General features: G+C 42.8%; 2 long non-coding RNA genes across 2 annotated transcripts; one reads left to right on the plus strand and one right to left on the minus strand.

Moving 5' to 3' along the window:
• Nucleotides 1-197: 197 nt before the first annotated feature.
• On the minus strand, nt 198-11,154 carry LOC146439384 (uncharacterized). Its single transcript, XR_014850785.1, has 4 exons — nt 11,049-11,154; nt 3,194-3,230; nt 1,948-2,021; nt 198-628 (listed from the first exon to the last, which is right to left on the minus strand). It is a non-coding gene; the product is annotated as an uncharacterized LOC146439384 (long non-coding RNA).
• Nucleotides 11,155-11,284: 130 nt separating this feature from the next.
• On the plus strand, nt 11,285-18,043 carry LOC146439385 (uncharacterized). Its single transcript, XR_014850786.1, has 2 exons — nt 11,285-11,422; nt 17,772-18,043. It is a non-coding gene; the product is annotated as an uncharacterized LOC146439385 (long non-coding RNA).
• The last annotated feature ends 206 nt before the right edge of the window (nt 18,044-18,249 follow it).

Consider the following 18,249-nt stretch of genomic DNA (forward strand, 5'->3'; position numbering starts at 1 on the left):
ATTTCGAGCCCAGCTCCCTGCCCTGCCTTCCCGCCGCGCTCCCTGCCGTGCCGATGGATACGCGTTCGGGTCAAAATTCACTCTGCTCGTGGGAATAGCTCCAAAGTCCAGCAGAGCCATTTGGGGAGAGGGGCGGCGGGGGACAAATTGTAATCACAGCCATCATCCGACCACCCCCCCAGGACTTGGCTTTTCAGATACAGTGATTTCTTAGCAACTATGTGTTAAAGAGCTGAAGGAGCGTTATCCTCAGGTGGGTTTTATTTCTCTTAACCCAGTGCTATTCCCCCGTGGCTGAGGGGCCTGCCTGTGCTGGCTGAGTGGTGCCCTAATGTGCAGAAATGTGTCATCCTGAAGGGGTGAAGGTTTTGCCAGACAAACCCCACCCTGCTTTCTGAGAAGGTTTGAAGGGCAAAGAGACAGCTTTGTCTCGCTGAGTTTGGCGCGGGCATTCCCCAACTGAGCTATTTCGATCCTGTCACACACAACATTTCTTCATACGGTATACATAGTTTCAATATGCGGGTGTCAATATACATAAATCTTTCTCCTGCTGCTACCCTCCAAGGACCTTATGTGGCAGATGGAGTGGAAGTCCATACTGGCAGATCCCAGGGCTCACCGTGGGCTGGAGGAAAGGGAAGGGGAAAAAGACGTTGAAGAAAGAAAAGGCTATATTATCATTTAAAAGCAGGTATTCCAATGCTGTGTCACAGACTCATACTGATACAGGCAAAGCATTAGCTCTATAGAGGCACCTGCTGGCTGAGAGAAACACATGAAACAACCCCACCCCCCTTCCAAAAAATCTTTGCTTTTGGTAGATCTTGTTCTTCCCTTTGTTTAATTTTTAAAGGTTTTGTGTCACCCCTTGGTGCAGTGTGTGGGGATGTTGCCAGGGTCACACTTATCCTGAGGAAGGCTGGGAGATAAGTGACAGTGCCTGAGCAAGGATCAGCTCCCATCTGGCCCCTCCACTGCCCCAACTGCAGGTCACACCCCTTGTACCCATGGCCTCCCGTCTGGGCAAGAGCAGAAATCCAGCCCAGTCAAAAGCCTGAAGGAGAATGTAATCCCTTTCTCCTCAAGGATCACGTTTCTACAGCAGAGTGGTGGGTGTTATTCAAACATTACAAAATAATCCCTTTTCTATCGCTTTTTCTATAATTTTTAAAACAAATTGTTGCAGAGGGGTTCTGTAAAAACAAAATACCCATCCAAAATAACTGGAGTTCCCCATACTAAGGATACAATTGCCAAAAATGCCTTCCAAGAGACAGAGAGAATTCAGTCTCCCCAGGAAAAAGAGGGAATATTTCATTAACTGAAGGTAAAGCAAATTTAAAGTTCCTGGAGGCAAGAACCACTTCCGACTTTGTCTCAATCCACTGTGAACAGCTCCGTCTTTATGCCAGGCCTCTGCACTTCAGACCAGCAGCAAGCAGATTAACTCACTCGATCCTTTTATTTGATGGAAGGTATTTTCCGTTCCTACTAGGTGAGCTTTCTATGAATGAAGGTAGCTCTACTGCAAATAACTTGCAATTCTAACACTCCTCTGGATGGACAAAATCCCTCCAGCTGCTGCTCTGAGGAAAGTCCCCCACAGAAGCCTCTCAGAAAAGATTAAATCCACAAATGGCAAGGGAAGCCTTATCCCCATAAAGCTACAATGTACTGTAAATAATGTACAGAACCCAGCTTCTAAAATTATCACTACGGGATTGCTCATCTCGTTTTATGTTTCATCTGGATCCTGTGATCTTCCCACCTGCCAACATCCTGTTACCAGGAGAGCAGTGTATGTGAAGTTTGTGCAAATGGTCATGTACTTGCTGAATTCTGGCACCAGCAGGGACATTCATGTGCCGTCCATGTTAATTTTACACCATAATAAATACTGACATTGCTATAGAATCTGCAGTGTTCGTGCTAAGTGCTGCTCACTGAGAAGGCAAATCAGTATGTGTCCTGGCTACACTTCTTTATTAGCCTTGTTATTGTTCCCATGTCCATGGTCCCTGAGACATGAAGAAAGACAGCATCAACAGGCAGGATTTTAAATATGGAATACCTAAAAGCATGAGCCCCATGTTTAGGAACTTAAGGGAAGACGTGTGATTTGCAAAGAGGCAGGGTGATGACTTATTTGGAGCTGTGAGGTACTGAGAACTTTTAAGAACCTGACCATAATTTAGGACTTCATCTTGCAGACTGAACTCAGTGGAAGCTTTGGCATTGACTTCAAAGGGCACAAGACCGAGCCTTATTTAGGGGCTCAAAATACAAAATTAGGAGCCTAAATTTTGGCATCCATATTTTAATACCTTGTTGGTAATACCCTTCATCTAATCCCTCTATTTAACCTGAAAAGAGACGAACGTCAGTAACTTATTACGACTTGCCAAAGAGAACCTGTGGCAAGAAATGCATTACCTGCACTTCGTTTATTTTTAATCCCCTCTCTCAGATCCCCAAAATAACAGCCGAAGCAATGTTAGTGGAGGAGCTCAGACCCAGTTTGAAACTGGAACAGGAAATGTGAAAAATGTGGATATCAAAAAACAAATTAAACAAAACAATATTTTCTTAGTATTCCATCTTGTGGACAAGTCTGGGGGGATGATCCAAATTAGGAGAGAAGTCAGAGAAACAAAGAGTAATTTTAAGTATTTTAGTGCCAGAGATATTTCTTAACACACAGCTCACTCACTGATTTCAAATATAGTCTCTTGCGGAGCATGGAGGACAGCACAAGAAAAATCAACATTTTGGTACAGCCTTCTAGTAGGTACAGAAAAAAGGCCAGAATGGAGTGAGCTGTTGAGCAAAGCAGCCAGGTGAATGGATCCTAAACATCCTGAGGTATTTCAGGTGTTTTTTTCCCTGTAAGAAATCATGGGGACACAAGATGCAGTAACCAAGCTATGGCCAAGTTGGCTGCAGTGGTCACAGAATGGTGAATCAATTAACTGCATGAGTCTTATTATTGTGATTATTTTTGTGTTGGTTGTACTAACAGGGAAGGGAGCAGCTGTAGGTATAACGAAAGGTTGCTCCTCTGAGATGCTTTGCCGACGCTCCCTCTGCTGTGATGTAAATAGAATACATGTGACGGGTAAGGGCAGCGCTCTACTCAGATCTGCAAGCATTTAGAGATGCCCATGCACCACCCACTGGCAGTTTCACTTACCTCTGTCACTCAGGAGTTTCCCAAAGATTTTCAGCTTCTGTAAAGAGAGAAAAATGCTTATGAATGCACAGCACCATCACTCATTCTGTCCCCCTATGTTGATTTTGTACCCTGACCTCTAGTCAATAATCATATCATGTTATGAGGAGGTGCTTCCTTTCCTTACTCTTTGTCTCTGTTTTCCTGTCACTGACTGGATCTTTGTAGCATCCTTTTGCAGCAAGCGGCAGAGGCAGTGACAAGTGAGTGGAGGTAACAGGACAGGTCCTCAACCATCAGCAGGATTGTTTTAACATCTACAGAGAGATCAAGAAACACAAAACAGCTCTTCCTGCCAAAACTATATGTAATGTCAGCCTAAGGGTACAGTCATCTTGACCCTGACTTATATTTCCCTGGCTAATAGATCTGGTAGGAATATACACACGGTTATTGTGATAGTACTTCACCTTACACTTACATCACATTCCCTGGAGAAGCATCTGATGGGGCAGCCTTACTTATTAAATCATTTCCTGGAGGGGAGAATTCGTTTGGGCTCATTTATTATCATTTGTCCTGGAGCTCATATTTTAAATTCTGAGCATAAGGAGTGGGTGTTATTCATGGCTATGGGTCTAAGAACCAAACACTAATTTCAGGAGAGCTGTTCTATTGTTTGAGGTTGATCACTTGATGTTTGTCCCAGGTGCTGGACACATGTTGCTTGCTGAAGGAGATATGGCTTGATCTCAGATTTCGACATATTGGTACCAAACAAAAATAAAACTAAACGCAAGTATGCCTATCCCTCCCCTGCAAATCAAGTGGCATTTAGCAATATTGACTTCAACAATAAATAAATAAATCTATTCAACAATCAAATTGGAATTACCTCAGTGAGGCACCAAATGAGTACAATAACAGAGACACAGAAGTTGGACAGTCCTCTGCCTATGAGTCCTCTGCAAAGACAAGCAAACGGGACTTCTGTCCAGAGGAACCCACAAAGTATCTATTCTGTGTTCCATGGGCCTCAAAGTCCCCCCCAGCACCTCTCACTGTACTTCAGAGCTGTAGCAAAGGCCAAACACCACAAACATAACTCACCACAGAAGAAGAGGGCAAGGCTCTCTACAAAGTCCTGGCAGTGGCAGACTGTGGTTTGCACCAGTGCCCCACACAACTATCTCCACAACTAGCTCCAAAGAGAAAGGTAGCAAACCCCAGCTGGTGGTGTCTGTCTGATCCAGGCAAATCTCCCTCCTGCCCACAGATCTGACAGTCACATTAAATGCTGGGGACATGGGGACAGGATCATGAGCACACCTTGCCACAAATCATGTCTTTTCTCTGGCCACTCACTCACCAGTGCTCCCCTAGAAGGAAGAAGCTGCAGTAGAAACCCAGAAGCTTCCTTTTCCTTCTCCTTCAAAGGCAAGAGAAACCACTCCTGCCTCCTTTCAGGAAGTGTGCCACAGAATGCCTGCCACACCGGCATGGTGCCAAGTTCTGACCCAATTTCCTCTCACCTGCTTGGTGACATTCAAAAGCCCCTCTACAATGAAGGGGGAGGGGGGGGTGGTGCTTGAGAGGAGTAACTTCCCTAGAATGAAAAGCCAGGGAACAGCTTGTTTGTGGTTCCCCATCCCAGGGTACCAGAGGGATGTGAAATGTGTATGTACTAAAGCAATACCTATGCCTCTTCCCCAGTAATTAAGGTCTGAGGTAGGGAATCTCTCCATCCCCAAACACCACTGCCCCACAGGTGACTCTAGACCTCCTTTTCCTCCATTTCCTCCATTTCCTCCTCCAACCCCCTTTCCCACAAGTAACTCGTGATTATCCCAGGTGATAGTTTCACCTCTGCAAATGACTTGGGACTTGACCTCTTCAGGAAATCCTGCCCACTCAATTGTGTGGGCTATAAACCCCAACCAAAGGATGCTCCAATCAAATCTGCAGCTGGATGCCAGTTAAATATTTTCATACTTATGCTAGATTATTATCTGATGTGTAAACCACAAACCATATATACAATTGCAAGGCTTCCATCTCAGAGGTATATTAGTGTCTGGCTCTACACTCCAAAAACATGCAATTTTTTTAAAATAACAGACCCTACAAATTGTTTTGGATAAATGGAAATTTTATAACTTTTCAATTGCAGTTTACACAAGATTGTATTTCAGTTTTGTGAGGATCTTAAGTACAGCATATTGAATACAGTTCAGTGAGTAATTTTGTGAAAGCACATTGGGTTGGTCAAAGCAGGGAAGTTTTCTTAAATTCCTTTTGTCTTTAGACTCCACAGATGCCCACACACCTTGGTGGCTGACTGCCCAGAACCACACCTTCACACCTCAAAAATGGTTGGGCAATACCCCAACTAATTAAAGATCAAAATAAGGGCAAATAGTCTGTTAGAAGGTTCCTAAATTCTCCAGCTCTCAGTCTCTCTCAGTCTCAGCTCTGGAACTGAAATGCAGGCTGTACAGCATTTCTTGAAAATAGAGGATGAGACAGAACCTTCCTCATCTTTGGCCAAACTCATCAGCCTTCTCCTTGCTAATGATAATTTCCCAAATTCTTTTTTCCTCTTAGCATTTCGAAACTGAGTTCTCAGGCCAAATCTTGGAGGAAGGAACTTTGGTCCAAAACAGCTTCAACTTGAGACAACAGTTCACTAGTGTCAGTTCTGGGAAAACTTCACTTACACCAGTAGGACAAAATGTAGCCAAGGCTCAGAATGCCTGAGATGTCAGAAAGGCCTCCTTTCTGAAAAATAGGATATTCATAAATAAAACTACTTTTGAAGAAGATTGGCAAAATCTGAATTGGGGAATAGGTTTTCTGATGTCACCAATTCACAGAAAGGTCAATATTAAAAACCCAGATGATGTAAAACAAAAAACATAGAGGCAGCCACTCATACAAATGCCATCCATCAACAAAATTAGGTTCAAACATATGATCAGTTTCATAATTTCCAGCTTATTTTCCACTCATCTGAAAAGAAGTGTTTTTTCTGGAACTAAATTATAGGTCAAAGAGCTTAGCTTTTGACATCTATAGTTTGATAGAGAAGTTGTTTTTCAGTATTCTCTGTATTCTCAAATATACAATATTAACTCTTTCAAAGGCCAATGGACAGAGGAAGGGATGTGAGTTTGTAAATCACCAGTGAATCTAACATACTGTCTCTATTCTGGTAAGTCGAAAGCACAGTGCAGGTTTACTCCCTCCCCTTCCTGGGCATTTCTCAAGAGCTAAGTTGTGGATGGACAAGCCTCCATCTGTCCTTGTGTTGCAGGGCAGCACAGGACCATCAGGCCAGTGCTCCAAACCTGCACAGGTTAATGCTCTCTTGTCATTACAATGTGAGGCAGCAGCAGTCACGAAAGTGAAAGCTACTTTCCTAGCAAAGGAAAATCCATAGCCTTTGCTCCAAAACCACTTGCTCCTAACAGTTAATTTTCTCTGAAAGTGGCTCATAAAACAGCTCTTACAGAAATGCATTTATATGTGGATATAAATATCCAGAGCCAACCAGCTTGTACATAAAAGAGAAGCAGGCCAGTTAAAATAAAGCTTCCCTCACCCTTTAGAAAGAGCAGCATGCCATTTCTTTCCATCTCCCTTTCTCATTTACATGCTCAAAAGTTGCAGAAACCAGAAAATACCTTCTCTACCCTGAATTAAATAAATGTTACAGTCACTTTACCTTTTAATACTCATGACCCTGAAACTTGGAGGGTAAAAAGCCTCTCCTGCCCATCCAAAATATCTTTATGCTACAGCTGGAGTTTCATGCCACTAGTTTTGTGGAAGTTTGTTTTCTTGTCTCCCAGTGCCATGCACAGGGCTGTACCAGAGCCCCAGGACATGCCTGACACTGGGACAAGACAACTGTTTTCTGAGGCAACATCCCAGGTGCATTCACTGGCTGGGGACACCAGGGCTTTCAGCAAAACAACTTCTGCTTTACTCAACATCAGCCCATTTAGGTGAAATAACATGAGCTGAATTCCATTTTCAAAGAAAATGATTGCACAAACCAGTGCTATCTGTGAAAACAAATAGTTAAGCAAACGAAGCCAGGCAGGAAACTCAATGCAAAAAGAAGTGTGTTTCATGAAGTGCCATGCCTAGCTAGCTAGCTTGGCTCTGGAGACCAGCAATCCTGTCTCTGACAAGTCTGTGCACTCTCCTCTTTGCACACTGACACACTTCACTGCATTGCACTTGTGGAGTTTGCTTTGATCCTTGGTGTTACTCAGCAGAGGGACCCTGCTATGGTGAATGGCTCTAGCTACAAAACTGTGCTGAAGCACCATTTGTGCCTGTGACTCAGCTGGCCTTTTCTGTTTGGAAGGAAGGTGACTTTAGAGTCCTTGAAGGGAAGAGGTGACTTCTAAAAGAGAAATAACTAATTTGTTCTGTACTTCAGTTCTTTCACCGTTGAACATATCCGCTGTGCATGTACCCCTGTTCCTCCCCTTTCTGGGGCTGAAGAGAGGTCTGAGCATGCAAGACTGGGCTGGGCAGAGTGCATGATGAGAAGAGGATGCAGAGCTTGCTAGAGGAGGTGCTGGTAGAAGGTCAGTAGCTCTTCACCCAAGGGACAGTGCCTGGAGGCTTCCATGGGAAGAGGACAACCTTTCAGTTCACTATGTAACATGACCTTTAATGCAGTAAGAGACATTGAGAAGCCCAAGGGCTAGCACCTTGTAGAATGAAGTGGTTGCCAAGGGAGTTGTCTTCTTTAATAACATGCATTCGTGACCCAGGTGCAGACCATGTGCAGACTGGCCTCGCTGCTGGACAGCACCCTATGTGACAGAGAGCTGAGGCTGGTGGCTGGGGGCTCATGCCAGGTTTCAGTCAAAAGTACTTGCCTTTCATTTTGCTCCAGACTGAGCAGTGTAAATGAAGGAACTGCATCAGCCAGCGCCAATTTCATCCAGTCAAAAGTTTGGCAAATTAGTGTGAGTCAAAATTCATTAAGCAGCTGCTGAGGTTGCCTGAGCTGGCTGAACTTTTCTCCAACAATGTGTGCTTCAGAGAGCAGGTATTGGGTCAGCTACTTGTTCTCCCAGGGCCAGGACTCATTCTGGCAAGGGGAGGACCAAGAAGATCATGCTGGTACTGCTCTCCTGGCATCCCACCTCTGTGTCTGGACTTGTGGGAGCACGGAGGACTCTGATGGAGTCATCACTAAGGCAGGCTCCCAGTGCAGGAGTGATCTCCTCACCAAACATGGCCAGGTACCAGAAACCAGACAAGAATCAGGATGTGTGCTGCATGAATATCTCTGCACACTGATAGACAACAGCTAGTCGGAGGTACCCAAGCACACAGCCAGAGCCAGTCAGCACAGCATGTCTGTGCTTTCTTTCAGAAGATGGACTGTGCTCTGTCACTGTAGATACCTTGGGGACAGTTACCTGCTGGCAAACGGGAAAAACTGTCCAGGGTGGTTTATTGCTGGCTGTTCCTGTCCTGAAGGCACCAAAGCATGTCCAACTCCAATGCAATGCAGGATTAAGACCAAAACAGTCAGCTGCATCCCAGAAGACTGGTGCTTATTTTACTCTGACCAGCACTAGTCATGCTTGACTAATGTGAAAGGTGACCCCTCAAGAGCTGCACACACATCAGCAGGCAGAATGGAAGCAGAGTGGGTAGAAAGGGTCAGGGTAGACCTTCCAAAACACTTTCCTCTAGAGGAAATTCATTCTCTAATGGTATTCTGCACTAGAGCAAGACTACTAACTACAGAACTGAAAATTAATTATTGATTACTTAAGAGTGAAATGAGCATGACTCAATGTGATTTGTTACGGGCAAACAGAATAAAGTCCAAACTGCTAATATACAAACCTGGAGGTTTAAAAACGCCAGTTTTCAAAGTGGAAAACAGTTCAGCTTTGAGGTAAATGAGATGGGAGAGGAACACAAATAGAAAAAATTGAATAGTTAGGAAACAGTACTTTTGTTGGTGTTGAAAGATCATAATTGAGAAAGAAGGGTGGCTTGGAGGTAAATTAAAACAATAATTAAATATGTAGATATTGGTCTCTGTATGGATTTGTGTGTATGTCAATATGGGGGGAAGAGAGAAACTAGTAGCAATAATTAATGTAATTTAATTGATTACAATTGTATGAAATAGATGCAGGGAGGAAAAGCACAAGAACATATTTGTGAACAGGAGATTTAAGGGCAGTAAGACAGTTTTTTTTAAGCAGAGTGAAGCCAAAGAATATAAAAAACTAATTCTAGGCAATTACTGTGTGGTACTACTGATGAAATAATTATCCAATAATGATACAGAGAACAGCTGAAGCCAACAAATATGACTGTCGTAGAGTTTGGACAGTGATGACACATATTTTCTTCCCAAAAGGGACTTTGGAGTTTTTTACAAATGTAACAGAAGTGTAAGAAACCTGAAGGCAGTGATTTAGATTGAACACACGTAAAAACCCCTACCTGTAAAGTGCTAAAAAGAACTGTTAGAAAAAAATTCTGAGGGGCTTTGATAAGTTTGAGAAAACAGGTTTCATATGGCTAGAAATAAGGTGGCATTGTACCAGTATGACAATGAGTAAAACACAAATGTTGGGTGGCACTGCAGCAAGATACCCAGAAAGCTGGAGAAACCTCCATTCCTGAGCTTTTCAATTTGGAAGAACTAATTCAAGAGCATAGTATAATTTGCATCAGTGAGTCTAGATACATAGGAAGTGGATCAATTTGGTATAATAGCTTTTATCAGAGAGATTACAATTTTGCTTGACAGAGGTAAAAGGGTTGATGTAATTTATTTGACTTCTTCAGGCCATTTTAGTTCATGCCATGGAATGATAGAAAATATGTATGGATCTTGTTAAATTGATTAAAACTGGATAACCACTAGGTCTTGGGAAATGAAACTGTAAGTGAAGAGTCACTGTTTGATAGGTGGTGCTTTTGGCCCAGCTCATTCAAATCCAACTTAAAAGGTGTACAAAATGATTTCTATTGATGGTGTAAAGATGGAACTATTACATGATGAAGAGGATGTCTTTGGTGCAGAACAATACAAATTGCAGGGCTCATGCAAACATGATGTATTTTAATGCAGAAATGTATGACTCAGCTGTAGTGGAAAGCAGGAGTCCTCCTACCAGAAAGCGATTTCTACCCAAGCAAGCCAGCAATATGGAGAGGAATTGGAGGTCATGGAAGTATCTGCCAGAGTGAAATATAGTGTCAAGGGTAACAAGATCCTGGGCTGCAAAACAGGAAATATTAAACAGGAAAAGGGAGGTTGCATTATGCCAGCCTTTAGCATCAAGAAAACTGCTGCATGGGCAGGGAGGAGTCGGGGGCATGCTGAGAAGAGCCAGAGGATGAAAAAGATGCCATGGAATAGGGTTGCCATGATGTAGCCTGTTTTTGGATGAAAGAGAAGCTCATGGGTGATTTGGTAACGGCGTGTAAGAGTCTTATACTGGAGACAGCAATGCAATAACAAGGTTCTCCTTCGTTTAGCAGTTACAAGTATTGAAAGAACCAATGGGGGCAGATGAAGCAAGACAATCTTGGAGACTAGAAATAAGGCAAAAATACAACAGAGGAAAATTACAAGAAGCTCTGGTGGATATTTTGAAAACCAGAAATCTTTCTAAAAAACTTTCTAGAAAGGAGCATGCTTCTCCCTAATTGAAATAGGGACGAACTCAGGAAGATTCTTTGGCAGGTGTTATACAAATCAGATGAGATGGTCACTGCAGTCACTTCTGACCTATGTTTCTGAATCTATTATAGAAGTTGTATTCTGTGGGTGTATTTGTTGCTTGCTCTGATTGCAGTAGGGATTCAAACCTACATGCTGGTCAGTCACTGCTGTTTCTCCACATTCAGTAGTGATTCCCTTCCTGACAGCCTCTTTTCCTTCTTCACTGCTGTAGCCAGAAGCAGCAGTGCGCATCATCACCTTCCCTCTTGCTCTCCACAAGATTCAAACTCTCACACGCCACTCCTGGTTCCCCACAGCTCCATTTCTGTCCTGGTGTCCCCAAATCTCCACATTCCTCCAGCCCTACTCCTACTGCTCAGTCCCAAGAGATGTCTCTGGGAAAAGACCCTACAGACAGCTGGAAAGATGCCTGTGTTTCTCTCTTCAGTTACAGAGAGCAGCTGTGTGACTGCCACAGCCTCGAGTCACGGGCACTTTGGGGGCGGCTAAAGGCAACTTTTGAGGTAAGGCAAACTCCCGTGACGATCAACTTGCCCACGTCATACTCCAGGTTTCTGGCAGAGCGGGGAAGGGACAGACAGGGCAGATTCCTGCCTCATGCAGCGGTGATGTAGCATTGTCAGCATTTCGGGTGGGCTGGCCAGGTTTTCCCCGAGGAGCGAAGCGCCTGGCTTTTCGCGCTGCCCACACTCCCCCCTGCTGGTGGCAGCGGGCTGGGCGCTCGCTGCAGCCTGCCCCATCTCCGGCTCCATCCGCTTTCTGCCTACTCCAAATTCTGAGGGTGAAACGCCGCAAAACATCACAAGGGCATCTGCTCCGGTGCTTTGGAGCTATGCGGGATTAAATATCCCTCACCCGAGTGTTTCGTCAGGGCGTGAGTTTCAGCCTCGATGAGGCGAGCAACGAGGAGTGCCTCTTTTCAGCTGATGCTACAAAGTAAAAAAACCCGTGTTAACAGAAGCACCTGAGCCAAGGAAGTCTCTGCCTGCAAATGCCACCGTAGGAAAGACTCAACGGCACCAAAGCAGGGCCATTGGGCAGGCGTGCGAGCAGGAATATCATTAACGCCTCGCATGACTCATAGCTGGAAGTGGAAGTGCAATCCCATTTACCTGTGCCCTCTGACAGGACGGTCATAACCCCAGCAGAAAGAGATCGCTAAAAATTAACTTATTGGTATTGTTGTTGTTGTTGTTGTTCCTAAGAAGCCAGACAGAGGACTCAATGGGGAACAGCCCGTCCCCTCCTGACAGCCACCCTCTGAAGACAGGACTTTTCTGCTGAAGATAGGGATTAAGGAGAAAAATGAGTGAAGATTTCCGTTTCTGAGATAGCTGGTAATAATTAACATGCGGCTAATGGAGGGGCATGTTAGTTGGGCTTTTTGGGGAATGTACTCTAGCTGCGAGAAGATGGAAAAATTCCAGAGTGAAATGCAACTGGCCTTGCACATCATATTTCTTGTGCTCCCCAGATCCCATCAGGCCATTAGAAAGCCTGACCCTGAGCACACTGAAGCTACTCCGAGCATTTTCTTTGTGTGTAGAAGATCTTGGGGCAAGGCTGCTAAACTCCAAAGATGAAAACCAGGATTATACTCCAGCTGGACAAAATTGAGGCTCAAGAAACCCATGGGATACCTCCATCTCTCTGGCAATATCTTTTTGCCAAAATAAGACTGTAAGTCTTGGTGAAGTTCCCCCTCTACCTCAACCTACTCTCTCCTTCAGAAGTTGGTTTATAAGGAAAAACGCATCTCAGGGTTTTGCACAAAATGACCTTGATATGCCTACCAACACAGCAGGCCAGTGTGTGACCTGGTCTGTGGGCTGTGCATCACCACAAAGTACTCTGAATAAAGCAGTAGGGCAGCACAGACTTTGATGAAAAAGGGACAGAACAGCCCCAGAATAGCCCCACTGTTAACCCTAGCAATAAGTTAAAATTTTAGCACATCTGTGGCCTATCTGGTAAGGAATCCAGCCCTGATTTCCTCTGTGGTAGGACACTTCTCACACTGTTAACCCACACAGCACTACCACTTTTCAGGCAGGGAAATGAAGAGCAACTTCTCCCAACACCTGGGACTAGGCACATTTATGTACCAAGAGTAAAAACCCCATCAGTTTTTGTTATTGTTTACTACAGCATATGCAGCAGGTATAGCTCAAGATAGTGTAAGAAAAAATAGTCATACAAGGACATAGATTCTAGGGTATTTAGGAGGGCAGAAGGACAGATAAGGTGGTGTAGGAAGAAAAGAAAATGAAAAATTTTGCCCAAGGCAGTTGAGAGATTGAGGAAGACATGAATCTGAATGAGAAAGTTTTGAACATCAGATGATTGCCAAAGAACCTTAGTGTTTTTCCTCTCCTTCAAATACAGAACAGGGGGAGGGAAAAAGCCACACTGGAATCCTATCTCATGTTATCAGCATATGAAGAAAAAGTCTCACTCCATGCAATTACTTGCAGCTCTGTACAGGCAAAGACTCACGTGGGAGAGGGGATGGAAGGTCCATTAGTAATCACAAAACCCAATCTCCTGTAATTACCATCCAACCTTTAAACAAAAAGTCTTCACAACTTGCCAACCATAACCGTAATTCTATTGTCTTTGCTCCTGGGTCCCTTGGCTCACAGTTGCAAGACCACTCATGCAGAAAGCCAGGTTATAATTGTGATAGCTGATGGAGACAAAGAGAAAGTCCACCAGGGAAAGATAAATATTGTTCTATAAAGATCACCAACCAAATCTACTCAAATTCCAGAAGATAAGAATCGTTAATAATTTCCTGCTCAAAGTGGCCAGCCCTGGCCTCTCCTGCAACCTCTTGTTCCCATGAAGCTAACATTTCTGAATAATAATTTTTTTTAAAAATTACCCAAAACTAAAGCAGTTTTCCCTTGTGTAAAACTTCTGTCCCTAATTTAGCCAATGTTGGCTTTAGGCCATCACAATTTTTTTTTCTCTAGTGGGTCAAACAGTGCATTTGGAGAAATGCAGCTATATCTGAAATGCTCACACACTTTATTTTAAGCAAAACACAGACATAAGCATTCCAGTAAGTAAAAGCTACCTATTTGTCTTACCAGAGCGAAAACTTTTTCTGATGTCCCTGAGGAACAAAATAAAAATAAATGAATTTTGAAGTAAATTCTGTCTTTTAAGGGCTGATGAAACACTTTGACTGCAAATATGCAGAATCACTCTCTGGAAATGTTATCTACCTTTTATCTACCAATGGACTCCAGCACATTCAGACTCTCTCTCATACTCCAATAGCTGGAAGTTTATAACTCTGGTGTTATTTTCAAGCATTTCCAAGACCCTTTTGGTTTGGTGATTTATTCTCTTCAGTTAGAGAAAATAATTTGCAAGAGCTGTTTTCTGGCTCTTCTGGCTCAGCAGAGCAGCTGCAGAAGTGATTTGCCTCCTAAGAAGACCTGTAAACTCTCTGCATCCCAGAACAGGGAAAATAGGACCAATTGTTACTAGAACAGCATCGTATCATGGTCTGCAAAATAGCTGTGGCTGTGACCACTCCTTCTGTCAGAGCTGAGCTGCCTGTGCCTGCTTTGTGCTTCTTGCTCTTGAAACTCCCACCCAGGGCATTTCCCTCTGTGCTACCCCCACAGGAGCCATCCAGCTGTGAGAGACAAAACTGGTTCTGCTCACCAGAAATGTGGCATTTTGCTTATTGCCATGCACCAGGCAGAACTGGGAACCAGATCCAGGGGAGGGCTTGCGCGGTGGGCATTGGAGGTCAGTAAGTTATCGCTTTATTTGTAAACATGAGAAAACTTCATCTGGAGTCAATAAAAACACAGAGTCCCGTGGGGCCTTTTTCCTGGGTCAAAAGCAATAAATTCAAAGAGCTCATCCTTACAGAGAAGGGAAATTGGCAAAGAACAGCGGCATAATAATATGTTACATTGTATATCTACAGGCCCTTTGATCCCTGGATATTTACAAATATTAATGAGTCACGCTTCTCAAGCACCTTTTTGGAAGGTATCATTAGACCATTTTCCAGATGGGGAAACCCACAGGAGAAAGAAGTGATCCTTCCATAGCCACACAGAGCGTCTGTGACACAGCCAAAAGCAGAAACCAGATATTCTTGCTTCCAGTCCTTTGTTTTTAATTATAGCAACATTCTTCCTCCCATTTTTTATGTTGTATTTTATAACAAGTCATATATGAATACACCTATGTAGGACATTTGTTGCTGGTTTATTTTCCACCAGTCACACTGGTATTTTACTCCTTGCATTAAATGAATTTTAACTGACTCTATTACAGCAGAAAACTCAGTAATAAATATATACTGTGGTCACACAGAGGGCGTTGCTCACACAAAACAGTAATTGCCTTTACAAGCAGCAACAGGACACTGAAAATTTAAGAACAGATGCATCTTTAATGTTTGAGAAGGAAATTTTAACAAAAGAGCAAGAAAAATGCATCTATACGCGATAGTGAATACCAAATATGTTGTGATGTCTTGGTCAAGTTCAGCAACTCTAAAGCTGTGGTATCTAAGGGACCAAATTTAAGAGACAAAACTCAGTGTCTATTGGTTTGATGGAAGAGTAGGGGTAGAAAAGAAAGAAATCTTCAAAAAATCATCAAGTATTCTCAAGTATGTGAGAAAACAGCTATCTGTAGGCTCCTTTGTTCTGGGGAATCTGATAAAAAAAGCAGTCTTCTTTGGTGACACACCACCTAGGATTGCTTTTTTGCTCCTGTTGTGGATAAGCAGGACAGTTGTCACTGGATGACCTTACCCACAGTGGCTCTGTTTTCCTGTAGAATACCAAAGCATTTTATTATCTTTTAATTATTTTCCTTTGTAATTTTTCTTTTTTCTCTCTTTTTTCCCCCCTCAAAATACTCAGATCCTTTGCAAATAATAGCTCATATTTTAAAGCCAGAACGCTATCATATTTTAGGCTAATAGGATAACTTCATTTACATACAGGGCCAGTACTCATTAGCTTATTCCTAAAAACCATATCAAAACATTCAGATCCTCCTGTCTCCTCCCTCTGAAATCTATAAATTCTTCCCACCAAGCCCATAGATAAGAGGATGAGCCAGGCCTTTGCATGGATTCTGATCCTTACTGGCCTTGAAGCAGTGTGGGAATTTGGCCACTTTACAATTTTCTCCCTGTATTTCTCTTCAGCCTCACTCTTCTCTGCACTCACCTCTATTTTGGATGTTTGTCCTTTCAAGAAAACAAAGTAATTGCTCTGGATTTTACCAGGGGACATTTTTCTGGTGGGATAAACCTGTCCAAATGTTGGCATTTACATCAGAGCTAGACGTCTAGACATACGTTAGCAGTCAGCAGAGAGAAACAGGCATTGTGGGACATGGGTAATCTCATTTTAAGGTAGATGTTGAAAAGCGCTCAGATGAACCAAGTCCTGGAAGTGCCTATCTCTCTCCATTGGCTATAAAGATTGCCTGGAGCAGAACTTCAAACATAAACATCAAAAGTTAAGGGAGATGAAAGTGTATGATCCTCAAAGTGCCTAATACAAAGGCACTTCAATAATCACTGGGCTTTGGCTCTTTGTAGTGCATGAAGTAATATCTATGTGTTTTCCATGATGTGATCAAATAGCAATAGCAAAGAAGGAAGAGTATTTTCTATGAAGGAATCACAGACCTTTAGTTCTTCTTTTGAGGTATCTGCTCACATGACTGAAGACAGCCAGGCTTAAGCCTCAACCTCAAACCCAACATCTTCAGTTCCAGTATTTCCGCTGCCATCAGTGGAATCAAATTCTTTTCCCTCAGCAAGAGGAAGAATGAATTTACACCAAACTTAATTCAAGGGAAGAGCTGCTTGTCTGGCATCACTGAGCAGATGCCAGTAACATGCATTCTTCTATAATTCCAGCTCTTATGTCCCTAAAGGAATGTGAGGCAAAATACTTCGTTGTCCCTAAATTTATATCAAAAAGGTGTTTCAATTCAGTTGCCTTTATTGGCACAGTGTGTACCTTGTCACCAGTGAGACCTCATTTTGTCCACCTCACAAGAGGAGGCCACACTTAAGACTCCCCCAAGAGTAGGCATTGCAATTACTACCTGCATTGCAATTACTACCTACACTGATGATGCAGCCAGAGACAGACCAGAAACCCCAGACAGCAGGCTTTTAATCAAGCTTGTAATCACAAAATACTCTCATATTTAGACACCAGAATAACTGCAATCCCAATATGATGATAGGTGATAGAATCAAGCTCAAAAGCCTTGACACCCTCCTCTCCAAACCAACCATTTCATCATGTTTTTCATACAAGAAAATAGACAAGTGTGTGTGCATATTCCTATTTTTTCCTTTCTTTATTAGCAGGGCTGACTGTCACTTTATCCATATTCCTTTCCAAATTTAGCTACATTCACACAACGTCAGCATCTCAACAAGGCTATTAAAGACACCAATTTCGCTTCATAACTCTTCAAGCATTTCGCTTCAAACACTTCAAGGCCTGGTTTGTTGTAGGGAGTCTTGTTGCCCAAAAGCAAATTTTCCAAAAATGCCTGAGCAAAGAGGAAGGTTTCTGTGAGTTTCATGCTCTAGACAACCTTCCTAATAATGTGGAAGTGTTTGGGAGATTTTGCACCCTGAATTATCTTCTGCTCTTCAGGTATTCAACACTGTTTTAGTTTAATTTGAGTCAAAGTCCTAATGGAATTCAAAAAGCTATCCACAGTCCTTGTTCTTCTTCGTTTCAGACAGTCTACTGCTAAGGACTAATTTCCCTGCACTCTCTCTTTGAGTTATGAACTAGGATTGTTTTTCTCAGTTTTGTTTTTCTTGTTCTCTAGGAACACTTATTGGCAGAAGTGTCTTTGTTTCTTAGAAGTTCATCAGCTCTCGCCATCTGTTTCTCCCATGATGTCACTGCTGTCACTTTTGCCTCATCACTATTTCCACGGCAATCCATTAGAACTGGATGCATCAAATGTCTGACCTCCACAAGGAATTAAAAACCAGAGCAGTAAGGATATGAAGAAAAAAGAAAAGGATAATGGGAATCAAAACCAAGGAAAAACAATTGCTCAAAGTCTCTGCCTCTAAATGTGATTCCTCTGCTTAATTTATTAATTGCGGCGTCGTATTTTAAGAATATCTTAAACTTAGCCTCTAAAGAAAACCTGTTTGAATTTATAGACTTTATGAGGTAGATATTTAACAATGTTTTCATAGCATTTTAAAAGGAGTGATTTCATTTCCATACTCAGACTCCTATAACCTGAAAATCAAGACATGGTGTGAGAACTATTGTCACTTCTTACATCATAA

The sequence above is a fragment of the Lichenostomus cassidix genome, chromosome 3, assembly GCF_008360975.1.
Source record: "Lichenostomus cassidix isolate B80296 chromosome 3, HeHo_3.0, whole genome shotgun sequence".
In the NCBI taxonomy this organism is placed as follows: Eukaryota; Metazoa; Chordata; class Aves; order Passeriformes; family Meliphagidae; genus Lichenostomus; species Lichenostomus cassidix.